The 13,354-nt window shown below is 41.7% G+C and overlaps 1 long non-coding RNA gene across 1 annotated transcript in view; it reads right to left on the bottom strand.

The window, feature by feature from the left end:
- LOC139031729 (uncharacterized) overlaps positions 1-13,354 on the bottom strand; it is a 2,010,631-nt gene that overhangs the window by 405,900 nt on the left and 1,591,377 nt on the right. Inside the window, exon 7 of the long non-coding RNA XR_011484201.1 lies at positions 8,108-8,182. This is a non-coding gene — a long non-coding RNA (uncharacterized lncRNA). The remainder of the gene's footprint in view (positions 1-8,107; positions 8,183-13,354) is intronic.

The following is a 13,354-nucleotide window of genomic DNA, read 5'->3' as shown; positions in this document are numbered from 1 at the left end:
TTTAAAAGGTGCTGACATGAACTACCAGGGGCTTAAACTCCTTGGAAATTGATCTGACAGTAGGAGAAATGCCGCCATTTGATATGGAAAATTTGAAGCTATTCTTTGGGAAAGGAGAGCCTTGATTTTCTGAGTTTCTTAGCTGTCCCCTTACTGACATTTCCCTGTGCTCCCAGCTTAAATATCCCCTTTCTTTATCCTCTTCTCTCCCTTTCTGCTGCCACTGCCCGTATCTACCTCCCTTCTCCCTCGTCTCATTGAGAGTGCTGCAAACATTTATGCGGGTTTCTCTGACTCTAAGCTCTTTACCCTCCAACCTGCGGTCTGCTCGGTATTATTATTGTTTCCCTACCTGTCTGTTTACTTTTTTTTTTCCCATTAAGACCACAAACTCTTTACAATTAGGGACCAGCCCTGTTTCCTACTTTCTGCCTCTAGAACCTAGCATGGAACATGGCACAATGCTATGCAGTGGAATTAAAATTATTATTCAAAAAAGAATTTAAAGAGCAACATATAATGGTTGTCCTTTGAGTAAAAAATGTGTCCCAGGCAACTCAGGACAGTACCAGCCCCTTCTGATGAAGACAAATTTTACAGGTCATGATAAGCGATATCCTCCCCGTAGTCCTAGGTCCCCTTCTTGTCTGCCAGTCAGGGCTCATGCTGGGTATAGAGACGCATGGGAAATCACACAGTTCTCTCCAGGCGAAATTCTATTAAAGTGAACATCAAACATTAAATGTGTAACAAGGAGGCACACAAGCTTAGGTTTCGAAGGTCTGAGAAGTGTCCATCCTGTTAGCCTGATGAAGCAATGCATCTATGGGTTCATCATATGTATTCAATTCAAATCTGCTTCATGGGCTGTAGATGTATTTATTTTAGGTGGTAAATTTCATGACTTCTATTATAGAATTGCAGTAATCTCTTCCCAGCTTGGAGTTCTTATTAAACACAATGTCAATTTACTCCTTTATACTTTCTAAAAAACTTCAAGAACCTCTGTTTTAAGTTATATGTTATATACTTGTCAATAATAAATTTTCTTATGATTTATTAAGAATGTGTCAGGAACTGTATTAAAGGCATATATTGTATTAGTCGCTCAGACGTGTCTGACTCTCTAAGACCCCATGGACTGTAGCCTGCCAGGTTCCTCTGTCTATGGGATCTCCCAGGCAAGAAGACTGGAGGGGGTTGCCATTCCCTTCTCCAGGGGATCTTCCCAACCCAGGGATCAAACCTGGGTCTCCTGCTTTGCAGGCAGATTCTTTACCATCTGGGCCACAAGGGAAACCTGTATTAAGGGCAGGCTATGGTCTAAATGTTTGTGTCCTCCCAAATTCAGATGCTGAAATCATAACTACCAAACATGATGGTGATAGTTGTGGAGCTTTGGGAGGTGCATTAAGTCATGGTGTAGAACCTTCGTGAAAGGAATTAGTGTCTTATGAAAGAGGCTCCAGGGCGAGCACTAGCCTACTTTTATCTGTCTGGACACAGAAAAGGTGCCAGTTATGAACCAGCAAGATGGCCCTCATCCAAGCATGTTGGCACCCTGATCCCGGACTTCCCATTCTTTGAATCTGTGAGAATTCAAATCCTGTTGTTTATAAGCTACCCAGTCTGCAGTATTTTGTTATAGCAGCTCATATAGACTGACACATATTTTAATCTCATGTAACTCTGCAAAAATTTAAAGATAGATACAGCATAATTTCATGACAAAAATACCCCATGGTAACACAATTTCATATAATAAGACTGGTTATTAGCTCTCATTCTCTGCCCAACCCCATTTTTAGACAGACACGGGGGTCAGATAAAGTTTTTATTTTCTGCATATGGAGGTAAGATTGGGCAATGAAATGTCAGTCAGCCTTGTTCTGAAACTAGTTGATGGATCCCTGAAGCTGCAACATTCTCCTGGATCAACAAGCTGACCCAAGACAGGCCACATGGACAGTGAAAGTGAAAGAGCCCCCATCAATATTTCAGCTACAGGGGATGATGCCAGCCACCAGAGGGTGCCAAATCACATCAGAAGCCTGACGGGTTAAAATTGCCCAGATGAACCCTCCACCCTTCTGGCCAGCTGACAAAAAAGGCTCTTCCCCCGTAATTTCAAAAATGCAGCCCCTTGTTTTATGTGATTGAATTTTCATGTCCCACTTATCCTGTTAGGGCAGGACTTACTGTACTATTAGCCTCCTATTATAGTTGAGGAAAGCAAGGTTTAGAGAAGTATCTTTCCTCAAAGTCTTGTGGGTAGTGAATAGTATGTCCAGAAATCAAAGTGGACAAGTCTCCTTCCAAAGCCCATGCCTGGCTTCGCAGCGACCGCGACTCCTAAACAGGATGATCTCTGAGCAGAGTCTGCGTGTCTGACATTTTGCTAAGAACTTTGTATATACTGTCACTTAATTCTTACAACCACCCAACAGAACTAAAGTCGTATTTCCCCTGTTTTCAGATTCTAGAACTGAGGCAATCTGCGGTTAAGTAAACCGCCCAAGAATTCACAGCTAGTAAATGTCAGAGAAGGGCTCAAAGCGAGGTCCCCACAACTCCAGAGCTGTAGGGAAGTCACTGGGGGCTGGGCTAGATTACAGAGCTAGAGTTCACTTCGAGGCAGAATAAGAATGATGGCTTTTTCAAATAAGTGTTGAGAGAAAAAAAGGAAATTGAAAGTAACCTACCCTGCTATACCTTCAAGGGGCAGGAGGAAAGTACTGAGGGATGATGTCAAGAAGTTGACAGCACATGATTTGAACCTGTATCTTGGGCAAGTATTGGACTCAGGAGGTCAACATAATCATCTCTGAGCTATAAAATCAGAAGGACCCTGGATATCTAGATGGAGTACTGACACAGAAAGACTAAATTCCTCTTTGTATGCTCTTGCCCACAATGGATAAAACAAACACATAAGCTAAAAGTTGCTCCTGTGGAAGACATGATACATTCAAAAAGTGGATAAAACAAAGCTAAAAGTTGCTCCTGTGGAAGACATGATACATTCAATCAACTCGTTTGATCCTCCCATTTTAAACTGAAGATAATTAAGATGTCATTGACATGGCCGTTTTTTTTTTTTTTTATTTAATGATTTGATTGCATACAATGTGTTTCTGAGAGCCTCTACAACCTCAGCCCTCTACACACTACTTATTCTTCTTATACTGACTTAAGATCGTGAACCTCGTTGACATAAGGCATCAGGAAAGGCCACAGGAATTTGGCAGGACCTAATCCTATGGTTAGGGACAGGCTGCTGCCCTTGTGTCTATTTTGAGCGAGAAACCTGCCCCGAAGTGCTGTGACTGTGGTGAGGAGTCTGCAGCAGCCTGCAGGAGGCGGGGTCCTAAGCAGAGCTGCGGGAAGCTGGGCCAGCACCCCTGCTACGCCCTGTCAAGCTGCATCCATCGGATTAGGTTAGGAGTTAAGATGTTACACAATGTGACCAAGGGGATCAAAAGCAATCACACAACCTGTCAGCCAGTGCTTTCCTGATGATTCCCGGGGAAGAGGATTGCCTCCTTGAATGCAGAGGAGGGAAGGGGTGGCAGCTGGCAGGGGGAAAGGGGGCTATTTGGTTCTTTATGTAGTCAGCCTTGGTGAGGAGGGAGTGGTCAGTCAGTCTTATTTCCCTAGTCTGACTTCAGGATTTTGCCCACAGGTCACAATTCTAGAGGCCTTTTCTTCCAGGACAAGAATTGCAAAGACTCCTTTAACACGTTTTAGTCTCCCGGGAACCAGGCCAGAGAACTCTGGGAGGCCTTCTGTTTCATAAAGGCGAGAGGGGGCTCACCTCCGCCCACCCTGCCCTCAGACAAGGCCAGGAAATGCGACTGAAGGTCGGGGACACTTGGCGCCGGCTTGGAGGTGATTGAATCCTGGCTTCTGTTTGCCGGCTACGGGGCCATGGAGCTAGCCCCAGCCTGGCGCCGAGAACACCCTGATGTTGGCAGATAGGAAGGGGATGCGGCTCAGCTTGTCTGAACCATGTAGATGCTACCCTCGAATGTGTCTGCTGGGAATGACTCCCAGACACATTGCCTGACAGATACTCCAGTGACAGAAAGTGCAAATAAGGCAGGCATCTTCAGAGAGGGCATCTGATACTCAGGACTACGATAAGTGCCAAATTGGCAAGGGATCGTTGCCCAAGAATTCCGAACCCCCGGCTGATTTCCTGTATCCTTCTTCTGCCATCAAGCCTTCCTTACACACACACACAACCAGAGAGGCAAGCTAAGGACTTGACTTTATTTGAGCGAATCATTCTAGGTTCTCCTTATTTGTTCGAACCCATTCCTTTGAAACTGCACGGGCACTATATAGTACCACCATTGTGAAAATGGTTTCTAGAGCCATATTCTACCCGACTCCAAATCCCACCTTCACAGCTTTCTAGCTGTGTGACCTTGGGAAAGTGACTTGAGCTCTCTGTGCCTCAGTTTTCTCAGATGCAGGATGGGGATGCTTGTTAGTATCATTCTCATTTAAATGAGCTAATTTGTAAATACTGATCAGTGTGTGGTACTTAAATGGTAAGTGCTCCATAAGTGTTAGACATCCCGTTTCTGACTCTGGGTTCTGCCTCCTCTTTCTGCTTCTAAAGGTCAGTCTTGCCCTTTAGACTTAGGGTCTTATTTGGTTTATATTGTTGAATACCTGACTATCTCTCAAGGATGTTGTCTTGAGCTCTGCAATTTGATTACCAAGATAACATCTCTCTCTCTATTCTGCCTTTGGGAAATCTGCTTTCCAGCATTAATCTTCTAGACAAGGTGGTTCCATGAAATCAGACATAGGTTTCTCATTCAGATATCTGTGGTGGAGAACTCTTACCCACGTCCATTCATTTGAAGTCTTCTTGACATAAATCACATCTTGGGGCCTTTCTCCCATAAACTGGCTCTTTCTGATTCAAAAGATCAGCTTGGAGACTTTTCATCTCAGCTGGCTTAATTCTTAAGGCACGTGGCCTTTATTAATACTTAATAAATGGCTTTGACCAACTGTCTGGTTTCTTTTCTAGACCTAGTCAACTGGTTACAAAGTGTTTTCAGCCTCTGATTTGTAAGAGAAGCATCAGGTTATTCATTTACCCTCTGGCTGGGGACAGTTTCCTCCTAAAGGAGAGTCACCTGCTGAGCATCCTTGCCAACTCATCGAGTTGGCATCCCCTTGAGTTCACACCATGTCTCAGTGGGCTTGGCTGCCTGTTGGCTATCACCTCGCAAGCTTCAGCTCCCCATCTGGTAAACCTAGGCAAATATAACCCTTGGCATGTGAGAGCTCTGAATAAAGTGCTATAGAAAGATGCTCTGGAAAATACAATCAACAATAACAAATATTGTATCTACAGGTGGGAGTCACATATGGAAATTATGACCCTGGTTCTATACATCGTCCAGGTGGCAGAACACCTGGAAATCACAGAATACCATGATTGCTACACAGCCCCAAGGCAGAGACACAGTTAACCCCCCCATCTGAACCAGGTATGGCTTTTATGAGCACAAAATATGACTAGATTGCTATGTATAAATGCAACAAAAAAAAACAGGACAAGGTAAAACAAATCTATTTAAAAAAAAAAAAGACATCATGACCTAAGCATGTCCACCTATTTCAGAGTCTTTCCATTGACATCATTTGCAAATTTTCATTAATTTGGTCACTGGCAGGTGCATAGGAAAGGCTGAGTAAGAGCAGGTCCCAAAGTTTCAAGAGAAAGAGCGGGAGGAAAGTTTTGAAATGAGAAAACGGTATTTGCATTAATTTATTTTTTATGTGAAAGAAAATGTCTGGTATTATTCAATTTTTACAGAGGAATACTTTAGAACAAGAGGAGAAACAGCAGTATTTGCCCTCTTAAAATGCTCCATGGCCTTTGAAGTTCGGGTAGAAGGAGAAGAGACAGGAGCAGGGTAACTTTCATCAAGTTCTGACTCATTCTCTGTCTTGGGTTTCCCCTTCAAGCCTCCTTTATTGTGGGCCTCTCTCTGATCCTTTGGGTGACTCATGGGTCTAACTGAAGTTGTCTTCATGGCTACTCACTGACTATGGACCTCTGATTTGTAGAAAAGGACATCTCATTGTTCCTTCCATGCTCCCCCAAAGAATGCCAGGGTCTCTTCTTGAAGTTAATCCTAGAGAAAGCACAGGCCTGCCTATATTGCACACTCCCTGGACCATTCTCTTCTTAAGCATCTCCTTTTTGTTCCTTCACGAATAGCCCTCCTTTTTCTTAATTGGTCTCTTATGTTGCTCCTTATGGTATAAAGTGGTAACTTGCCTTTATTCTTCCAGGCCTGAGTTTTGTGTTTTCCTATTCAGTGGAAGAGTTTCTATTAGATTAGTACACATAGGTTTGAGTCAGATCCTCACATGTAAACCAAGGGAATTCTGCCAATGTGGTATTCCTAAAAGACATTGCAATGCAACAGAATCAGCAATGCAAAGTCTGATGGATGGTGCACTTCAGCATGGCACCAAAGCTACAAAACAGACAGCAGCAGAGGCTGCTATAGGAGTGGGAGTGGAGGGTAAGACTCCTCTCCATAACAAGTGCAGATAACTTGTCACAGTCCAAGCTAGTCCCCAGTGGTTATGCAGGTTTGGCAAGATGAAGTGTTCTGGCTCTAACTTTGGTTCACAATTATATGCTGAATGTTCTCATTTTTCATAAAGTCTGATTATGTTATTGTTCAGATGGTTTCTTCTTTTACCTTATTTTTCAAGATTTTTAAAAATAATTCCCCATCAGCTCATGTCACTTAAGTATTTCTCTCTCCTCTGTAATCTGAAAGATTACAGGGACATAAAACAAACTCTCATTTGGAATTGTCTTTCTTAGATATAAGTTGTAGTCTAAATCAAAAGCTGAAATATGAAAAATCAGAGAACACCCAATAATCTTCATGAGCTCCTGTTACAATAGGATATTGTATTTTCAAATATACCATACAAAATACTGACCATCCTAAGCCAAAAAGGTCACAGACTATAAAAGGTTAACAGAATAAAAGACCAACAAAGGAATATCTTCTGATAAATTGTAAGGGGACCCACTAGGAATACCAAAGTTGCTATAGAGATTATTTTAAGCTGAAGACATTTGAGATTTAAAAGATTCAGAAAAAAGCCTTCTTACAGCTTTCCTTACCTAACAGAAAAAGGGAAAAATCAGAATAAAGCAAAATGTCTGAAAATGAGGATTTCCATCAATTCCCTCTTTAGGGTGTGTCTGCTTCCAGGAGAGAGCCCAAGAGTAAACCTACCATAAATCTCCTTTCCTGGGGAGTTCTACGACCCCAAAGAAGATGGAAATACCACTTACACCTGTATAGGCAAACATTATCACAGACTTTCTTATCCCCCATTTGTTCTCCTAAAAGAACACATTTTTTTTTTTCTTAAGGAAACTTATTTGGTCTTCCCATAGAAGCCTTTCCTATGAAGTTGAGTATAGAAGCCCAAAATAAAAATCACTTCTTTGAATTAATTATCCATGTGTATACTGATTGAATGTGTACACCAAATTTTTCTCCTGTTCGTCTGTTTTTTTCTGTCGGTTTAAATTGCAAGTCCCAAGCACTATACCTAAGAGGGTAGAGGAGACGGTTTTTCCTCCATATACCAAACAATTTACATAAGTTCACTTAAACATAGCCCATCCTATGTTCAATGAAAACTATTTCAATTAACTTAAACAGAGGAACTCTGATTTATAAGAATTTTCTAAGTGTCAGAAATTCAAACTATGCATTGCAAATAAAGGCTTCTCCTTTGGCTGGCTCCACAGATTAAAAACAATGCTTCACAAAGAAGAAAATCAACCCATTCAAGCCAAAGGGATCTGCACATTTAACATGAGTCACCTGTACCAATCGTGATGCACCTTCCTGAAAAAAATGTCTGTTGAGAATGCCATTTCTAATCTACAAGCTTTTGCTCAAGAGAAATATAACAAAAAATGATACAACAGTCATTGCTCTCCACCTCCCTCCAACCACCAAAAGACTCCTTCAAACACAAACTTGGAGTAAGTATAAGAAAACTTAATCATATATATATGTATATGATTTTTTACCTTAATTAGACATTCCCATTGGTGTCCAAGAACATTATAACTCAAATTTTCTTGTGAGCAGCCATAGTGTTTATCCTAGGATTAAAAAAAAAAAGAAAAATATGTAAACTCAGAGACTGCCTGTTTTTAAACCTAGTAATTCACAGTTTATAAAAGGAAGTAAAGTAATGGGAAATGCAGGAAAGTTCTTCACGGGAATGGTCAAAACAACTAACAGTGATAGTCTGCCTAAAAGCTAAGTAAACCAGTAATAGGTGTTTTCTTTGATCTTTCTTCTAAAGATATTTTGAAATATAGGCTGGTTCTTTTAGACATATTTTATGAATTCCTGGCAGGCAATCGCTGTATCTTGGAAAAGAGAGGAAAGAATTGTTCTATGTCAGAAATGCCTTGGCCAAATGATTTAATGACTTGGAGTTTCACTTTCTTCATCTGTAAAATGCAGGTGATAATACCTGCCCCATAGGCCTTAGATAAGGATTAAGTGGATGTGCAAAGCAGCTGCACATTGCCTTGCATGCAGCAGACATTACATATACACTAGAGCTCCTTTCCATTACAGTCCCCTCCCGTGCAGCCTTTTGCTTCTCTTATAAGTACCTCCAACACCTTATCAGTGTTTGCTCCATGTTATTTAACTGGAAACAAAACTGAATGACTTCAGAATAAAAGTGAGCAAAAAGGAGAGGATGTCAACTTCACGTTTACTAATAAGAACAGCTCAATGGATTGAATGTTCCTTATGCTCTAGGTCCTGTACTAATGATTTTATGTCAATGATTTCTTTGGTCCTCACAACAACCACAGGAGGTGCTGTCAGAAAGCTGAAGCATGGAAGTGTTAAGCCCCTCTGTTCAGACTGCACAGCTCCTAGGTTGTAGAGCTGGGATTTGAGTCCATGGGATCTCTCAGACTCGCCGCCTTCGCCACCCCTTCATACTGGCTTGGCCACTAGGAGACTCTCTGCATCACAGGACTGGCATATGCCCCAAGTGATGTCAGACACGTGATTTTTCTCTCTTCCCTTCCCCTCACTTTCCTTCGTTAACCTTCTCTCCTCTTCTCTTGTTTCCTTCAACCTTTATTTTTGATCTGAATTCACTCTTTTGCTTACTTTGTTCCTCTGTTTTGCTCTGACCAACTGGGACAGAATATTAATCACTGTAAGTAAACTGAGTTATTTGTCTGGGGTCAGACTTTTACTAGCCATGTCACTTAGATGAGTTACTTAACTTCCTTGAACCTTGGAGTCTTTTTTCTCTGTAAAATGAATGCATTAGACAAGATGATACTGGAAGACACTTTCCTGTTTACTGGTCCTTTCACTGGCTCCTTGGAAGCAGTCTTAGAGCAGGCTGGTCAAGAATCTTCATAAATATGTAACTATTGTGAATTCTAACATACTTATAAGTTTAGGGGGAGATGTTTATATTTACATACATTCTTCACAGAGCTTATAAATAAGAATACAGAAGCTCAAAGAGGATAGGGAACTTACCTAAGGCCACATAGAAATGGAAAAGTCAAAATTTGAAGCCAAGTTCATCTGTCTAAAGCCCATGTTCTTTGCAATATCCAGAAAAGTATTGTCCAGACCAAGTAACTGACCTAAATTAGCCTCATTTCTAAGATGTGACTCAAAATTTAGGGTGGCAATAATAACCATAACCAGTATGCACTGTGAGTGTTTTAAGTGCCAGCAGTGATGTGGGAACTTTACATATATCATCTCACTTCATCTTTCGCTTCAAACCAAATGCCAGGTACAATCATCACCTTCCTTCAATAAATGAGGAAACTGAGGCACAAACTAACATTACTTGCTCAAGATGCAGAGCTAATAAGTAGGGGATCTCTTGAATCACGAGTGACTAAAAAGCTAGCTGGGTCTTCCCTGGGCTCAGACAGAAAAGAATCTGCCTGCAATGTGGGAGACCTGGATTTGATCCCTGAGTTGGGAAGATCCCCCGGAGAAGGGAATGGCTACCCACTCCAGTATTCTGGCCTAGAGAATTCCAGGGACAAAGGAGCCTGGCAGGCTACAGTTCTTGGGGTTGCAAAGAGCCGGACACTGATGTTATGATTTATGCTCACTGGATATGCTAGTTAGGTTGTACTGTCAAGTTTATAAGCTGCAGTTTTGAATATCAGAAGAGAAAGTAGAGAAGGTTAGCGTGAGGGTGACCGTAAACACAGCCTTGTTGTTTAGGAATTCACAGACTCCAGCAAAAGAGAGGAGCAAGATTTGTTTTAGAAAGATTAGCCAGAGACTGCTGGGACCCTGCCTCCTGGACTGTCTCCCCATGAAAATCGCCAGCCATTGTCATTCTGTCTGACAAGGAGAAAAGAAGCGGCGAAGTGTATTTCAGGGGAGGCTGGCTGTCAGCGAGGTGTGTGACACGTCCTTCACACTTAGGGAGTCGGACCTGTGTGCTGTCTACCCTTGGGCACGGGGACATCGAGCTCCTAGAAGAGAGTGCATTAAGGAAGCAGTCAATGAGTGAAAGAAACCTTCTTTAGGCAGCCGGATCCAGATTCATCAAGAAAAAATGCTTTCCAGATGCATTCTGAACACGAGGACATGATTAGGATGGAGAAGGCAGTCAAGTCTGTTTGGCTTCTTCGGGGGATTTGTTTGTATATTCTAATTGCATCATCGTTTAGCTTTATTTCATCTGGAACCTGGCTGCCAAATGAGCATATTGATTACCTGTCACAGATGCATATTTCTCAATTACAAGCCATCAAGGCTTGTAAAACCTCAACCACGTCAGGACCCAGGAGTGGATTTTAGATTGGCTGTGTGTAGTCACGTTAGTTATCTTCTAGTGAGTATCAGTGGAGAAGGAAATGGCAACCGACTCCAGTATTCTTGCCTGGAGAATCCCAGTGATGGAGGGAGCCTGGTGGGCTGCCATTTATGGGGTCTCACAGAGTCAGACACAACTGAAGCGACTTAGCAGCAGCAGCAGCCGTGAGTATCAGCTACAAGGCTAGCATCTACCCACTGCACATGCTGCCTTCCTTAGATGTCATAACCCCCTGCAAGGTAGACATCATTGCGTTCCTATCTCCTAAATGAGAAGCAGGCTCAGGATGATTAACTGTTTTGCCCAAGGCCACACAATTAGTAAGAGCTGGAGTAGGGATTTGAACTCATGTGTAACTTCAAACTCCACAGGGTTCTCTGCCTCATACAGGCAGTGCATGCACTATTTCAAAGCGTGGACTTTGATGTCATGCTGTCTGACTTGAAGTCCCAGGTCTCTCTCTTCCTAGCTCTGTGATCTTGAGTTTCTTTTTTAAAAATGTTTATTGAAACAAAGTTGATTTACAATGTTGTGTTAGTTTTAGGTGTACAGCTAAGTGAATATATATATATGCATATATGTGTATATATAGGTTATTACAACATATTGAGTATAGTTCTCTATGCTATACTATATATATATGCATATATGTATATATATAGGTTATTACAACATATTGAGTATAGTTCTCTATGCTATACAGTAGGTCCTTGTTGATTATCTATTTTACATGTCATTGTCCTTCAGTTGCTCAGCCATGTCTGACTCTTTTCGACCCCGTGGACTGTAGCCCGCCAGGCTCCTCTGTCTATGGGATTTCCCAGGCAAGAATATTGGAGTGGGCTGCCATTTCCTTCTCCAGGGGATCTTCCCAACCCAGAGATCGAACCACGTCTCCTGCATTGGCAGGTGGATTCTTTATCACTGAGCCACCCAAGAAGTCGACATATAAGCAATATCATGATGTTTGTCTTTCTTAGTCTGCCTTACTTCCCTTAGTATAATAATCTTTAGGTCCAACATTGCCACAGATGGCATTATTTCATTTTTTATATCTGAATAACATTCCTTTACTCATTCCATTCCATGTGGTGTATAATCACATCTTGTTTATCCATTCATCTGTTGATGGGCAGTTACATTACTTCCACGTCTTGAATACTGTAAATAGTGGTGTTATGAACAGTCTGCCCAGGATGAACTTTTAATTATTAGGTGAGTTTCAACCCACCTGTGTATCACTGTCCCTAATTTTTGTCTATCAACCATGTATTTTACAGAACCCTTTCTACATTCCACATCACTGGGTGTTGGGTAGGCAGAGGTGAACACAGGCTCCCCCTCTGCATCAAGCTCATAGCCTGGGGGGGTGATCTACAATTACAGACTTAAAATTCCTAAGAAGGAAATGATAAAGATGCAAGGGTGGAGACAACTGAGGGCCGTCGGTGGATGGTACAGGAGCTCTCTGAGAAAATGTCACTGAAGCTGAGATGACAATGAGAAGGAAGCACCATGTGATGATGGGTGGGTGACGGGTTCCTGGCAGAGGAGAGTGTGCATAGATCTCAAGACAAACAGGAGCACGGGAACCTGGAGAAAGCATGTGGAGTGGGGGGAAAGGGAAAGAAGAGGGTGGAGATGGGGTAAGGATTGGTGGAAGAAGTTGGAGGAAAGGGCCAAGGCCACATCTTTCAGGGTCCAGTGGGCCACTGTGAGTGCTGGGTTCTGAGTCGTGGGACAACCTTGTTGCCTTTGTTGGCAGAGGGCCATTCTCACATCTCACCGTCATCACGTGCTTACTGATCTGTTTTCCCTACAAGACCACGAACTTCTTAGGAGCCTAGGAAAGTGCTTAGGACAAGGCACACATTCAGCAAATTGACTGAATAAACAAATGACATCTGAAAACACTGCAATTCTATGTGATTCTATTGAAATCATATAGACACAATCATACAGATATAATCAGACTGGAGTAAAATAAGAAATGAGCATTTTTGTTCCTGGCTAAGAATCACATCAATCTGATATATTTACATATATTTTTGCACTTATGTAAAAATAGGCTTTACATATTAGTAATTATAGCCACCATTAATAGTTTGGCAAAAGGCTCAGTGTCATATATGCAAACTATTTAATTTTCATAAAAATAAACATGAAGTAGTTACTGGGAGAAAACACAATAGCAAAAACAAAAACAAACAAAAAAAGGCAGGGCAGTTTAAATAAATAATCCATGATGACAAAAGTAATAGTTAACAGTGCTGTAATCCAAACCTGGGTATTTTACTCAAAGCCTACATACCTAGCAACTTTTTGATGTGTTCTTCAAGGTAGTTATCCTTGCTAAAGTTTAAACATTTACAACATAATATCTACAAACAATTGTCACTGAAATGAAATGAATAATAGTAAACATTAAAAATAGAGA

This window comes from Odocoileus virginianus, chromosome 28 (assembly GCF_023699985.2).
Source record: "Odocoileus virginianus isolate 20LAN1187 ecotype Illinois chromosome 28, Ovbor_1.2, whole genome shotgun sequence".
NCBI lineage: Eukaryota > Metazoa > Chordata > Mammalia > Artiodactyla > Cervidae > Odocoileus > Odocoileus virginianus.
This window is presented reverse-complemented; position numbering and strand designations above follow the sequence as displayed.